Source organism: Mixophyes fleayi, unplaced genomic scaffold (assembly GCF_038048845.1).
Source record: "Mixophyes fleayi isolate aMixFle1 unplaced genomic scaffold, aMixFle1.hap1 Scaffold_477, whole genome shotgun sequence".
NCBI lineage: Eukaryota > Metazoa > Chordata > Amphibia > Anura > Limnodynastidae > Mixophyes > Mixophyes fleayi.
The window spans coordinates 1-17,027 of record NW_027448165.1 but is presented as its reverse complement, the minus strand read 5'-3'; the positions used below and the strand labels follow the sequence as shown (position 1 = coordinate 17,027).

General features: G+C 42.1%; 1 long non-coding RNA gene across 1 annotated transcript; it reads left to right on the top strand.

The window, feature by feature from the left end:
* The first annotated feature begins 10,939 nt into the window (after nt 1-10,939).
* On the top strand, nt 10,940-11,978 carry LOC142134224 (uncharacterized). Its single transcript, XR_012687000.1, has 2 exons — nt 10,940-11,052; nt 11,178-11,978. It is a non-coding gene; the product is annotated as an uncharacterized LOC142134224 (long non-coding RNA).
* Nucleotides 11,979-17,027: the final 5,049 nt, after the last annotated feature.

Below are 17,027 nucleotides of genomic sequence, written 5' to 3'. Positions count from 1 at the left end.
GAGATGTGACCAAACCAGCAGCTGTGGTCTGATATCAGCAGGCTCTTGTGATGTGACCAAACCAGCAGCTGTGGTCTGATATCAGCAGGCTCTTGTGATGTGACCAAACCAGCTAGCTGTGGTCTGATATCAGCAGGCTCTTGTGATGTGACCAAACCAGCAGCTGTGGTCTGATATCAGCAGGCTCTTGTGATGTGACCCAACCAGCAGCTGTGGTCTGATATCAGCAGGCTCTTGTGATGTGACCAAACCAGCAGCCGTGGTCTGATATCAGCAGGCTCTTGTGATGTGACCAAACCAGCAGCCGTGGTCTGATATCAGCAGGCTCTTGTGATGTGACCAAACCAGCAGCTGTGGTCTGATATCAGCAGGCTCTTGTGATGTGACCAAACCAGCAGCTGTGGTCTGATATCAGCAGGCTCTTGTGATGTGACCAAACCAGCAGCTGTGGTCTGATATCAGCAGGCTCTTGTGATGTGACCAAACCAGCTAGCTGTGGTCTGATATCAGCAGGCTCTTGTGATGTGACCCAACCAGCAACTGTGGTCTGATATCAGCAGGCTCTTGTGATGTGACCAAACCAGCAGCTGTGGTCTGATATCAGCAGGCTCTTGTGATGTGACCAAACCAGCAGCTGTGGTCTGATATCAGCAGGCTCTTGTGATGTGACCAAACCAGCAGCTGTGGTCTGATATCAGCAGGCTCTTGTGATGTGACCAAACCAGCTAGCTGTGGTCTGATATCAGAAGGCTCTTGTGATGTGACCCAACCAGCAGCTGTGGTCTGATATCAGCAGGCTCTTGTGATGTGACCCAACCAGCTAGCTGTAACAGTACAGATACAGTAATAGTACAGATACAGTAACAGTACAGGTACAGATACAGTAACAGTACAGGTACAGATACAGTAACAGTACAGATACAGTAATAGTACAGTAACAGTACAGATACAGTAACAGTACAGATACAGTAATAGTACAGTAACAGTACAGATACAGACACAGTACAGATACAGTAATAGTACAGATACAGACACAGTACAGATACAGTAATAGTACAGATACAGTAATAGTACAGATACAGTAATAGTACAGTAACAGTACAGATACAGACACAGTACAGATACAGTAATAGTACAGATACAGTACAGATACAGTAATAGTACAGATACAGTAACAGTACAGATACAGATATAGTACAGTTACAGTAATAGTACAGTTACAGTAATAGTACAGATACAGATACAGTAATAGTACAGATACAGTAATAGTACAGTAATAGTACAGATACAGTACAGATACAGTAATAGTACAGATACAGTAATAGTACAGTAACAGTACAGATACAGTAACAGTACAGATACAGTAATAGTACAGATACAGTAATAGTACAGATACAGTAATAGTACAGTAACAGTACAGATACAGTAATAGTACAGTTACAGTAATAGTACAGTTACAGTAATAGTACAGTTACAGTACAGATACAGTAATAGTACAGATACAGATACAGTAATAGTACAGATACAGTAATAGTACAGTAACAGTACAGATACAGTAATAGTACAGATACAGTACAGATACAGTAATAGTACAGTAACAGTACAGATACAGTAATAGTACAGATACAGTAACAGTACAGATACAGTAATAGTACAGATACAATACAGATACAGTATTAGTACAGATACAGTAACAGTACAGATACAGTACAGATACAGTACAGATACAGTAATAGTACAGATACAGTAACAGTACAGATACAGTAACAGTACAGATACAGTACAGTAATAGTACAGATACAGTAACAGTACAGATACAGTAACAGTACAGATACAGTAACAGTACAGATACAGATACAGTAACAGATACAGTAATAGTACAGATACAGTAACAGTACAGATACAGTAACAGTACAGATACAGTAACAGCACAGATAAAGTAATAGTACAGATACAGTAACAGTACAGATACATACAGTACAGATACAGTAACAGCAAAGATACAGTAATAGTACAGATACAGTAACAGTACAGATACAGTAACAGTACAGATACAGTACAGATACAGTAACAGCACAGATACAGTAACAGTACAGATACAGTAACAGTACAGATACAGTACAGATACAATAACAGCACAGATACAGTAATAGTACAGATACAGTAACAGATACATACAGTACAGATACAGTAACAGTACAGATACAGATACAGTACAGATACAGTAATAGTACAGATACAGTAACAGCACAGATACAGTAATAGTACAGATACAGAAACAGTACAGATACAGAAACAGTACAGATACAGTAATAGTACAGATACAGTAACAGTACAGATACAGTAATAGTACAGTAACAGTACAGATACAGTAATAGTACAGATACAGATACACTACAGATACAATAACAGCACAGATACAGTAACAGATACAGATACAGTAATAGTACAGATACAGTAACAGTACAGATACAGTAATAGTACAGATACAGTAACAGTACAGATACAGTAACAGTACAGATACAGTAACAGTACAGATACAGTAATAGTACAGATACAGTAACAGTACAGATACAGTAATAGTACAGATACAGTAATAGTACAGTAACAGTACAGATACACTACAGATACAATAACAGCACAGATACAGTAATAGTACAGATACAGTAACAGCACAGATACAGTAATAGTACAGATACAGAAACAGTACAGATACAGTAATAGTACAGATACAGTAATAGTACAGATACAGTAACAGCACAGATACAGTAATAGTACAGATACAGAAACAGTACAGATACAGTAATAGTACAGATACAGTAACAGTACAGATACAGTAATAGTACAGATACAGTAACAGTACAGATACAGTAATAGTACAGATACAGTAACAGTACAGATACAGTAATAGTACAGACACAGTAACAGTACAGATACAGTAATAGTACAGATACAGATACACTACAGATACAATAACAGCACAGATACAGTAACAGATACAGATACAGTAATAGTACAGATACAGTAATAGTACAGATACAGTAACAGTACAGATACAGTAATAGTACAGATACAGTAACAGTACAGATACAGTACAGATACAGTAATAGTACAGATACAGTAACAGTACAGATACAGTACAGATACAGTACAGATACAGTAATAGTACAGATACAGTACAGATACAGTAACAGTACAGATACAGTAATAGTACAGATACAGTAACAGTACAGATACAGTAACAGTACAGATACAGTAATAGTACAGATACAGTAACAGTACAGATACAGTAATAGTACAGATACAGTAACAGTACAGATACAGTAACAGTACAGATACAGTAATAGTACAGATACAGTAACAGTACAGATACAGTAACAGTACAGATACAGTAATAATATTGTAGGATGACATGTAACATATATCTGTAACTACCATCATGTGACTGTCTGGTAGGAGACCTGTATAACACAGAGAGCTGTGGTAATAACCATATAACAGACCACCCACAGGACACCAGCTGATCACACAGAGAGGTCCTGAGCTCTGAGCACAGTTATCATACAGTTACCTCCATACTGCAGACATCATTCATCTACAGTATTATATCCCCTGTCACCCGGATGATGCCATCTGACTTCCGGTATGTGCGGGTCACCCGACTTCCGGTCTGTGCGCTCCATCTGACTTCCTGAGTATGCGTTTCACGCTCTCTTCTACGCGTTCCAAAGGCCGGAAGTGTTGTCTATACTGACGTTTCCGGGTGTCCTATGAGGTGGAGGAGTCTGAGCGGAGACATCATTGTGTCTGGCGGCCGGTAATAAAATTATTATTATTATTATACAAGTATGGTGTATACTAGTTGTTGTTATTATACAGATGGAGCAGTCTCTGGTGTCCTGTTATTACAGTACAGGTGGAGCAGTCTCTGGTGTCCTGTTATTATAGTACAGGTGGAGCAGTCTCTGGTGTCCTGTTATTATAGTACAGGTGGAGCAGGCTCTGGTGTCCTGTTATTATAGTACAGGTGGAGCAGTCTCTGGTGTCCTGTTATTATAGTACAGGTGGAGCAGTCTCTGGTGTCCTGTTATTATAGTACAGGTGGAGCAGTCTCTGGTGTCCTGTTATTATAGTACAGGTGGAGCAGTCTCTGGTGTCCTGTTATTATAGTACAGGTGGAGCAGACTCTGGTGTCCTGTTATTATAGTACAGGTGGGGCAGTCTCTGGTGTCCTGTTATTATAGTACAGGTGGAGCAGGCTCTGGTGTCCTGTTATTATAGTACAGGTGGAGCAGTCTCTGGTGTCCTGTTATTATAGTACAGGTGGAGCAGTCTCTGGTGTCCTGTTATTATAGTACAGGTGGAGCAGACTCTGGTGTCCTGTTATTACAGTACAGGTGGAGCAGTCTCTGGTGTCCTGTTATTATAGTACAGGTGGAGCAGTCTCTGGTGTCCTGTTATTATAGTACAGGTGGAGCAGGCTCTGGTGTCCTGTTATTATAGTACAGGTGGAGCAGTCTCTGGTGTCCTGTTATTATAGTACAGGTGGAGCAGTCTCTGGTGTCCTGTTATTATAGTACAGGTGGAGCAGTCTCTGGTGTCCTGTTATTATAGTACAGGTGGAGCAGTCTCTGGTGTCCTGTTATTATAGTACAGGTGGAGCAGACTCTGGTGTCCTGTTATTATAGTACAGGTGGGGCAGTCTCTGGTGTCCTGTTATTATAGTACAGGTGGAGCAGTCTCTGGTGTCCTGTTATTATAGTACAGGTGGAGCAGACTCTGGTGTCCTGTTATTATAGTACAGGTGGAGCAGTCTCTGGTGTCCTGTTATTATAGTACAGGTGGAGCAGTCTCTGGTGTCCTGTTATTATAGTACAGGTGGAGCAGTCTCTGGTGTCCTGTTATTATAGTACAGGTGGGGCAGACTCTGGTGTCCTGTTATTATAGTACAGGTGGAGCAGTCTCTGGTGTCCTGTTATTATAGTACAGGTGGAGCAGACTCTGGTGTCCTGTTATTATAGTACAGGTGGAGCAGTCTCTGGTGTCCTGTTATTATAGTACAGGTGGAGCAGTCTCTGGTGTCCTGTTATTATAGTACAGGTGGAGCAGACTCTGGTGCCCTGGTATTATAGTACAGGTGGAGCAGTCTCTGGTGTCCTGTTATTATAGTACAGGTGGAGCAGTCTCTGGTGTCCTGTTATTATAGTACAGGTGGAGCAGTCTCTGGTGTCCTGTTATTATAGTACAGGTGGAGCAGTCTCTGGTGTCCTGTTATTATAGTACAGGTGGAGCAGACTCTGGTGTCCTGTTATTATAGTACAGGTGGAGCAGTCTCTGGTGTCCTGTTATTATAGTACAGGTGGAGCAGTCTCTGGTGTCCTGTTATTATAGTACAGGTGGAGCAGGCTCTGGTGTCCTGTTATTATAGTACAGGTGGAGCAGGCTCTGGTGTCCTGGTATTATAGTACAGGTGGGGCAGACTCTGGTGTCCTGTTATTATAGTACAGGTGGAGCAGTCTCTGGTGTCCTGTTATTATAGTACAGGTGGAGCAGACTCTGGTGTCCTGTTATTATAGTACAGGTGGAGCAGTCTCTGGTGTCCTGTTATTATAGTACAGGTGGAGCAGTCTCTGGTGTCCTGTTATTATAGTACAGGTGGAGCAGTCTCTGGTGTCCTGTTATTATAGTACAGGTGGAGCAGTCTCTGGTGTCCTGTTATTATAGTACAGGTGGAGCAGACTCTGGTGTCCTGTTATTATAGTACAGGTGGAGCAGTCTCTGGTGTCCTGTTATTATAGTACAGGTGGAGCAGACTGGTGTCCTGTTATTATAGTACAGGTGGAGCAGTCTCTGGTGTCCTGTTATTATAGTACAGGTGGAGCAGGCTCTGGTGTCCTGTTATTATAGTACAGGTGGAGCAGTCTCTGGTGTCCTGTTATTATAGTACAGGTGGGGCAGTCTCTGGTGTCCTGTTATTATAGTACAGGTGGAGCAGACTGTGGTGTCCTGTTATTATAGTACAGGTGGAGCAGACTCTGGTGTCCTGTTATTATAGTACAGGTGGAGCAGTCTCTGGTGTCCTGTTATTATAGTACAGGTGGAGCAGTCTCTGGTGTCCTGTTATTATAGTACAGGTGGAGCAGTCTCTGGTGTCCTGTTATTATAGTACAGGTGGAGCAGTCTCTGGTGTCCTGTTATTATAGTACAGGTGGGGCAGTCTCTGGTGTCCTGTTATTATAGTACAGGTGGAGCAGACTGTGGTGTCCTGTTATTATAGTACAGGTGGAGCAGACTCTGGTGTCCTGTTATTATAGTACAGGTGGAGCAGTCTCTGGTGTCCTGTTATTATAGTACAGGTGGGGCAGTCTCTGGTGTCCTGTTATTATAGTACAGGTGGAGCAGACTGTGGTGTCCTGTTATTATAGTACAGGTGGAGCAGTCTCTGGTGTCCTGTTATTATAGTACAGGAGGAGCAGGCTCTGGTGTCCTGTTATTATAGTACAGGTGGAGCAGTCTCTGGTGCCCTGTTATTATAGTACAGGTGGAGCAGTCTGTGGTGTCCTGTTATTATAGTACAGGTAGAGCAGTCTCTGGTGTCCTGTTATTATAGTACAGGTGTAGCAGACTCTGGTGTCCTGTTATTATAGTACAGGTGGAGCAGTCTCTGGTGTCCTGTTATTATAGTACAGGTGGAGCAGTCTCTGGTGTCCTGTTATTATAGTACAGGTGGAGCAGTCTCTGGTGTCCTGTTATTATAGTACAGATGGAGCAGTCTCTGGTGTCCTGTTATTATAGTACAGGTGGAGCAGTCTCTGGTGTCATGTTATTATAGTACAGGTGGAGCAGACTCTGGTGTCCTGTTATTATAGTACATGTGGAGCAGACTCTGGTGTCCTGTTATTATAGTACAGGTGGAGCAGACTCTGGTGTCCTGTTATTATAGTACAGGTGGAGCAGTCTCTGGTGTCCTGTTATTATAGTACAGGTGGAGCAGTCTCTGGTGTCCTGTTATTATAGTACAGGTGGAGCAGTCTCTGGTGTCCTGTTATTATAGTACAGGTGGAGCAGACTCTGGTGTCCTGTTATTATAGTACAGGTGGAGCAGTCTCTGGTGTCCTGTTATTATAGTACAGGTGGAGCAGTCTCTGGTGTCCTGTTATTATAGTACAGGTGGAGCAGACTCTGGTGTCCTGTTATTATAGTACAGGTGGAGCAGTCTCTGGTGTCCTGTTATTATAGTACAGGTGGAGCAGTCTCTGGTGTCCTGTTATTATAGTACAGGTGGAGCAGGCTCTGGTGTCCTGTTATTACAGTACAGGTGGAGCAGACTCTGGTGTCCTGTTATTATAGTACAGGTGGAGCAGTCTCTGGTGTCCTGTTATTATAGTACAGGTGGAGCAGTCTCTGGTGTCCTGTTATTATAGTACAGGTGGAGCAGTCTCTGGTGTCCTGTTATTATAGTACAGGTGGAGCAGTCTCTGGTGTCCTGTTATTATAGTACAGGTAGAGCAGGCGCTGCTGTCCTGTTATTATAGTACAGGTGGAGCAGTCTCTGGTGTCCTGTTATTATAGTACAGGTGGAGCAGGCGCTGCTGTCCTGTTATTATAGTACAGGTGGAGCAGGCTCTGGTGTCCTGTTATTATAGTACAGGTGGAGCAGGCGCTGCTGTCCTGTTATTATAGTACAGGTGGAGCAGGCTATGGTGTCCTATTATAGTACAGGTGGAGCAGACTGGTGTCCTGTTATTATAGTACAGGTGGAGCAGACTGGTGTCCTGTTATTATAGTACAGGTGGAGCAGGCTCTGGTGTCCTGTTATTATAGTACAGGTGGAGCAGGCTCTGGTGTCCTGTTATTATAGTACAGGTGGAGCAGTCTCTGGTGTCCTGTTATTATAGTACAGGTGGAGCAGACTTTGGTGTCCTGTTATTATAGTAAAGGTGGAGCAGTATATGGTGTCCTGTTATTATAGTACAGGTGGAGCAGACTCTGGTTTCCTGTTATTATAGTACAGGTGGAGAACGCTCTGGAGTCCTGTTATTATAGTACAGGTGGAGCAGACACTGGTGTCCTGTTATTATAGTACAGGTGGAGCAGACACTGGTGTCCTGTTATTATAGTACAGGTGGAGCAGGCTCTGGTGTCCTGTTATTATAGTACAGGTGGAGCAGTCTCTGGTGTCCTGTTATTATAGTACAGGAGGAGCAGTCTCTGGTGTCCTGTTATTATAGTACAGGTGGAGCAGACTCTGGTGTCCTGTTATTATAGTACAGGTGGAGCAGACTCTGGTGTCCTGTTATTATAGTACAGGTATTAAATACATTTTTTTCTCAGTTTTTGGAATGAGATTAAAACCAAGACAGAAACGTCCCTAATTATTGGATATCTAACAGATTTCATATTGATCATATTGTATCAAAGTGGAATCTGGGAGGACAATACTCCTGGTCAGAGGTAACAGTGGTTTAACCTTAAGCGATACAGCATTGTCTGATGGTCACTGAGCAGGTTTATGTAGCTGAATCAGAGGAACTTATAACAATCACTGACCAGGGCTATATGGCTGGGGAAAGAGATCAATTGATGTTAGTACCACCCTTTATGTGTCTCCCCCTTCCCTTTAGGTTGTTAGCTCTCATGAGCAGGGCCCTCTTTCCTTGTGTGCTCCTTCTACTGTTCCTTCACCCTCTGTACCTCTTGGCTGCTTCTCTAGCCCTGTTTTCTTAAGCTTCGGCCTTCTTCTCGCTGATTTCTACCATCCCTTTCACTATCTGTCAGATATAATCTGATTTGCTTTACCCTGTCACCTGTGTTTGTATATATTTGTATCATGTTGTGTCTTGGTTCTGTTTTCTGTATATGTAATGTACAGCACTGCGGACCCTTTGTGGCGCCTTATAAGTCAAAGATAATAATAACAATTCCTTTTATGTTTGTTTATGATTAATATGTTTATTCCTAGATAATTGAGCTGTGAGGATCAGGAGAGTCTTTATTAGACGTCATCTGAGGGTATGAAACATCCTGTGTAAGTTACTGATTTACTGAGGATGGACAAGGACAGAAGTCACATGACTGAGAGGATATTAAATCTCACCCTGGAGATCATCTGTCTGCTGACTGGAGAGGTGAGTAACCCTGTGACATCACTGTTATCTGTAGTAATATAACAGGATATGACTGGAGAGGTGAGGGGGTCTGTGACATCACTGTTATCTGTAGTAATATAACAGGGATATGACTGGAGAGGTGAGGGAGTCTGTGACATCACTGTTATCTGTAGTAATATAACAGGATATGACTGGAGAGGTGAGGGAGTCTGTGACATCACTGTTATCTGTAGTAATATAACAGGGATATGACTGGAGAGGTGAGGGAGTCTGTGACATCACTGTTATCTGTAGTAATATAACAGGATATGACTGGAGAGGTGAGGGAGTCTGTGACATCACTGTTATCTGTAGTAATATAACAGGATATGACTGGAGAGGTGAGGGAGTCTGTGACATCACTGTTATCTGTAGTAATATAACAGGATATGACTGGAGAGGTGAGGGAGTCTGTGACATCACTGTTATCTGTAGTAATATAACAGGATATGACTGGAGAGGTGAGGGAGTCTGTGACATCACTGTTATCTGTAGTAATATAACAGGGATATGACTGGAGAGGTGAGGGAGTCTGTGACATCACTGTTATCTGTAGTAATATAACAGGGTATGACTGGAGAGGTGAGGGAGTCTGTGACATCACTGTTATCTGTAGTAATATAACAGGATATGACTGGAGAGGTGAGGGAGTCTGTGACATCACTGTTATCTGTAGTAATATAACAGGATATGGCTGGAGAGGTGAGGAGTCTGTGACATCACTGTTATCTGTAGTAATATAACAGGATATGGCTGGAGAGGTGAGGGAGTCTGTGACATCACTGTTATCTGTAGTAATATAACAGGATATGACTGGAGAGGTGAGTAACCCTGTGATATCACTGTTATCTGTAGTAATATAACAGGATATGACTGGAGAGGTGAGTAACCCTGTGATATCACTGTTATCTGTAGTAATATAACAGGATATGACGGGAGAGGTGAGGGAGTCTGTGACATCACTGTTATCTGTAGTAATATAACAGGATATGACTGGAGAGGTGAGGGAGTCTGTGACATCACTGTTATCTGTAGTAATATAACAGGATATGACTGGAGAGGTGAGGGAGTCTGTGACATCACTGTTATCTGTAGTAATATAACAGGATATGACTGGAGAGGTGAGGGAGTCTGTGACATCACTGTTATCTGTAGTAATATAACAGGGATATGACTGGAGAGGTGAGGGAGTCTGTGACATCACTGTTATCTGTAGTAATATAACAGGATATGACTGGAGAGGTGAGGGAGTCTGTGACATCACTGTTATCTGTAGTAATATAACAGGATATGACTGGAGAGGTGAGGGAGTCTGTGACATCACTGTTATCTGTAGTAATATAACAGGATATGACTGGAGAGGTGAGTAACCCTGTGATATCACTGTTATCTGTAGTAATATAACAGGATATGACTGGAGAGGTGAGGGAGTCTGTGACATCACTGTTATCTGTAGTAATATAACAGGGATATGACTGGAGAGGTGAGGGAGTCTGTGATATCACTGTTATCTGTAGTAATATAACAGGATATGACGGGAGAGGTGAGGGAGTCTGTGACATCACTGTTATCTGTAGTAATATAACAGGATATGACTGGAGAGGTGAGGGAGTCTGTGACATCACTGTTATCTGTAGTAATATAACAGGGATATGACAGGAGAGGTGAGGGAGTCTGTGACATCACTGTTATCTGTAGTAATATAACAGGATATGACTGGAGAGGTGAGGGAGTCTGTGACATCACTGTTATCTGTAGTAATATAACAGGATATGACTGGAGAGGTGAGGGAGTCTGTGATATCACTGTTATCTGTAGTAATATAACAGGATATGACTGGAGAGGTGAGGAGTCTGTGACATCACTGTTATCTGTAGTAATATAACAGGATATGACTGGAGAGGTGAGGGAGTCTGTGACATCACTGTTATCTGTAGTAATATAACAGGATATGACTGGAGTGGTGAGGGAGTCTGTGACATCACTGTTATCTGTAGTAATATAACAGGATATGACTGGAGAGGTGAGGGAGTCTGTGATATCACTGTTATCTGTAGTAATATAACAGGATATGACTGGAGAGGTGAGGGAGTCTGTGATATCACTGTTATCTGTAGTAATATAACAGGATATGACTGGAGAGGTGAGGGAGTCTGTGACATCACTGTTATCTGTAGTAATATAACAGGATATGACTGGAGAGGTGAGGGAGTCTGTGATATCACTGTTATCTGTAGTAATATAACAGGATATGACTGGAGAGGTGAGGGAGTCTGTGACATCACTGTTATCTGTAGTAATATAACAGGATATGACTGGAGAGGTGAGGGAGTCTGTGATATCACTGTTATCTGTAGTAATATAACAGGATATGACTGGAGAGGTGAGGGAGTCTGTGACATCACTGTTATCTGTAGTAATATAACAGGGATATGACTGGAGAGGTGAGGGAGTCTGTGATATCACTGTTATCTGTAGTAATATAACAGGATATGACTGGAGAGGTGAGGGAGTCTGTGATATCACTGTTATCTGTAGTAATATAACAGGATATGACTGGAGAGGTGAGGGAGTCTGTGACATCACTGGTATCTGTAGTAATATAACAGGGATATGACTGGAGAGGTGAGGGAGTCTGTGACATCACTGTTATCTGTAGTAATATAACAGGGATATGACTGGAGAGGTGAGGGAGTCTGTGACATCACTATTATCTGTAGTAATATAACAGGATATGACTGGAGAGGTGAGGGAGTCTGTGACATCACTGTTATCTGTAGTAATATAACAGGGATATGACTGGAGAGGTGAGGGAGTCTGTGACATCACTGTTATCTGTAGTAATATAACAGGGATATGACTGGAGAGGTGAGGGAGTCTGTGACATCACTGTTATCTGTAGTAATATAACAGGGATATGACTGGAGAGGTGAGGGAGTCTGTGACATCACTATTATCTGTAGTAATATAACAGGATATGACTGGAGAGGTGAGGGAGTCTGTGACATCACTGTTATCTGTAGTAATATAACAGGATATGACTGGAGAGGTGAGGGAGTCTGTGACATCACTGTTATCTGTAGTAATATAACAGGATATGACTGGAGAGGTGAGGGAGTCTGTGACATCACTGTTATCTGTAGTAATATAACAGGATATGACTGGAGAGGTGAGGGAGTCTGTGACATCACTGTTATCTGTAGTAATATAACAGGGATATGACTGGAGAGGTGAGGGAGTCTGTGACATCACTGTTATCTGTAGTAATATAACAGGGATATGACTGGAGAGGTGAGAGAGTCTGTGACATCACTGTTATCTGTAGTAATATAACAGGGATATGACTGGAGAGGTGAGGGAGTCTGTGACATCACTGTTATCTGTAGTAATATAACAGGATATGACTGGAGAGGTGAGGGAGTCTGTGACATCACTGTTATCTGTAGTAATATAACAGGATATGACTGGAGAGGTGAGGGAGTCTGTGACATCACTGTTATCTGTAGTAATATAACAGGATATGACTGGAGAGGTGAGGGAGTCTGTGACATCACTGTTATCTGTAGTAATATAACAGGATATGACTGGAGAGGTGAGGGAGTCTGTGACATCACTGTTATCTGTAGTAATATAACAGGATATGACTGGAGAGGTGAGGGAGTCTGTGACATCACTGTTATCTGTAGTAATATAACAGGATATGACTGGAGAGGTGAGAGAGTCTGTGACATCACTGTTATCTGTAGTAATATAACAGGATATGACTGGAGAGGTGAGAGAGTCTGTGACATCACTGTTATCTGTAGTAATATAACACTATATGACTGGAGAGGTGAGGGAGTCTGTGACATCACTGTTATCTGTAGTAATATAACAGGATATGACTGGAGAGGTGAGGGAGTCTGTGACATCACTGTTATCTGTAGTAATATAACAGGATATGACTGGAGAGGTGAGGGAGTCTGTGACATCACTGTTATCTGTAGTAATATAACAGGATATGACTGGAGAGGTGAGGGAGTCTGTGACATCACTGTTATCTGTAGTAATATAACAGGGATATGACTGGAGAGGTGAGGGAGTCTGTGACATCACTGTTATCTGTAGTAATATAACAGGATATGACTGGAGAGGTGAGGGAGTCTGTGACATCACTGTTATCTGTAGTAATATAACAGGATATGACTGGAGAGGTGAGGGAGTCTGTGACATCACTGTTATCTGTAGTAATATAACAGGGATATGACTGGAGAGGTGAGGGAGTCTGTGACATCACTGTTATCTGTAGTAATATAACAGGGATATGACTGGAGAGGTGAGAGAGTCTGTGACATCACTGTTATCTGTAGTAATATAACAGGATATGACTGGAGAGGTGAGAGAGTCTGTGACATCACTGTTATCTGTAGTAATATAACAGGGATATGACTGGAGAGGTGAGGGAGTCTGTGACATCACTATTATCTGTAGTAATATAACAGGATATGACTGGAGAGGTGAGGGAGTCTGTGACATCACTGTTATCTGTAGTAATATAACAGGATATGACCGGAGAGGTGAGGGAGTCTGTGACATCACTGTTATCTGTAGTAATATAACAGGATATGACTGGAGAGGTGAGGGAGTCTGTGACATCACTGTTATCTGTAGTAATATAACAGGATATGACTGGAGAGGTGAGGGAGTCTGTGACATCACTATTATCTGTAGTAATATAACAGGATATGACTGGAGAGGTGAGAGAGTCTGTGACATCACTGTTATCTGTAGTAATATAACAGGATATGACCGGAGAGGTGAGGGAGTCTGTGACATCACTGTTATCTGTAGTAATATAACAGGATATGACTGGAGAGGTGAGGGAGTCTGTGACATCACTGTTATCTGTAGTAATATAACAGGGATATGACTGGAGAGGTGAGGGAGTCTGTGACATCACTATTATCTGTAGTAATATAACAGGAATATGACTGGGGAGGTGAGGGAGTCTGTGACATCACTGTTATCTGTAGTAATATAACAGGATATGACTGGAGAGGTGAGGAGTCTGTGACATCACTATTATCTGTAGTAATATAACAGGATATGACTGGAGAGGTGAGGGAGTCTGTGACATCACTGTTATCTGTAGTAATATAACAGGGATATGACTGGAGAGGTGAGGGAGTCTGTGATATCACTGTTATCTGTAGTAATATAACAGGGATATGACTGGAGAGGTGAGGGAGTCTGTGACATCACTATTATCTGTAGTAATATAACAGGAATATGACTGGGGAGGTGAGGGAGTCTGTGACATCACTGTTATCTGTAGTAATATAACAGGGATATGACTGGAGAGGTGAGGGAGTCTGTGACATCACTGTTATCTGTAGTAATATAACAGGATATGACTGGAGAGGTGAGGGAGTCTGTGACATCACTGTTATCTGTAGTAATATAACAGGATATGACTGGAGAGGTGAGGGAATCTATGATATCACTGTTATCTGTAGTAATATAACAGGGATATGACTGGAGAGGTGAGGGAGTCTATGATATCACTGTTATCTGTAGTAATATAACAGGATATGACTGGAGAGGTGAGGGAGTCTGTGACATCACTGTTATCTGTAGTAATATAACAGGATATGACTGGAGAGGTGAGGGAGTCTGTGACATCACTGTTATCTGTAGTAATATAACAGGATATGACTGGAGAGGTGAGGGAGTCTGTGACATCACTGTTATCTGTAGTAATATAACAGGGATATGACTGGGGAGGTGAGGGAGTCTGTGACATCACTGTTATCTGTAGTAATATAACAGGATATGACTGGAGAGGTGAGGGAGTCTGTGACATCACTGTTATCTGTAGTAATATAACAGGGATATGACTGGAGAGGTGAGGGAGTCTCTGACATCACTGTTATCTGTAGTAATATAACAGGGATATGACTGGAGAGGTGAGGGAGTCTGTGACATCACTGTTATCTGTAGTAATATAACAGGATATGACCGGAGAGGTGAGGGAGTCTGTGACATCACTGTTATCTGTAGTAATATAACAGGATATGACTGGAGAGGTGAGGGAATCTATGATATCACTGTTATCTGTAGTAATATAACAGGATATGACTGGAGAGGTGAGGGAGTCTGTGACATCACTGTTATCTGTAGTAATATAACAGGATATGACTGGAGAGGTGAGGGAGTCTGTGACATCACTGTTATCTGTAGTAATATAACAGGGATATGACTGGAGAGGTGAGGGAGTCTCTGACATCACTGTTATCTGTAGTAATATAACAGGGATATGACTGGAGAGGTGAGGGAGTCTGTGACATCACTGTTATCTGTAGTAATATAACAGGATATGACCTGGAGAGGTGAGGGAGTCTGTGACATCACTGTTATCTGTAGTAATATAACAGGATATGACCTGGAGAGGTGAGGGAGTCTGTGACATCACTGTTATCTGTAGTAATATAACAGGATATGACTGGAGAGGTGAGGGAGTCTGTGACATCACTGTTATCTGTAGTAATATAACAGGATATGACTGGAGAGGTGAGGGAGTCTGTGACATCACTGTTATCTGTAGTAATATAACAGGATATGACTGGAGAGGTGAGGGAGTCTGTGACATCACTGTTATCTGTAGTAATATAACAGGATATGACTGGAGAGGTGAGGGAGTCTGTGACATCACTGTTATCTGTAGTAATATAACAGGATATGACTGGAGAGGTGAGGGAGTCTGTGACATCACTGTTATCTGTAGTAATATAACAGGATATGACTGGAGAGGTGAGGGAGTCTGTGACATCACTGTTATCTGTAGTAATATAACAGGATATGACTGGAGAGGTGAGGGAGTCTGTGACATCACTGTTATCTGTAGTAATATAACAGGATATGACTGGAGAGGTGAGGGAGTCTGTGACATCACTGTTATCTGTAGTAATATAACAGGATATGACTGGAGAGGTGAGGGAGTCTGTGACATCACTGTTATCTGTAGTAATATAACAGGATATGACTGGAGAGGTGAGGGAGTCTGTGACATCACTGTTATCTGTAGTAATATAACAGGATATGACTGGAGAGGTGAGGGAGTCTGTGACATCACTGTTATCTGTAGTAATATAACAGGGATATGACTGGAGAGGTGAGGGAGTCTGTGACATCACTGTTATCTGTAGTAATATAACAGGATATGACTGGAGAGGTGAGGGAGTCTGTGACATCACTGTTATCTGTAGTAATATAACAGGATATGACTGGAGAGGTGAGGGAGTCTGTGACATCACTGTTATCTGTAGTAATATAACAGGATATGACTGGAGAGGTGAGGGAGTCTGTGACATCACTGTTATCTGTAGTAATATAACAGGGATATGACTGGAGAGGTGAGGGAGTCTGTGACATCACTGTTATCTGTAGTAATATAACAGGGATATGACTGGAGAGGTGAGGGAGTCTGTGACATCACTGTTATCTGTAGTAATATAACAGGATATGACTGGAGAGGTGAGGGAGTCTGTGACATCACTGTTATCTGTAGTAATATAACAGGATATGACTGGAGAGGTGAGGGAGTCTGTGACATCACTGTTATCTGTAGTAATATAACAGGGATATGACTGGAGAGGTGAGGGAGTCTGTGACATCACTGTTATCTGTAGTAATATAACAGGATATGACTGGAGAGGTGAGGGAGTCTGTGACATCACTGTTATCTGTAGTAATATAACAGGATATGACTGGAGAGGTGAGGGAGTCTGTGACATCACTGTTATCTGTAGTAATATAACCGGGATATGACTGCAGAGGTGAGGGAGTCTGTGACATCACTGTTATCTGTAGTAATATAACAGGGATATGACTGGAGAGATA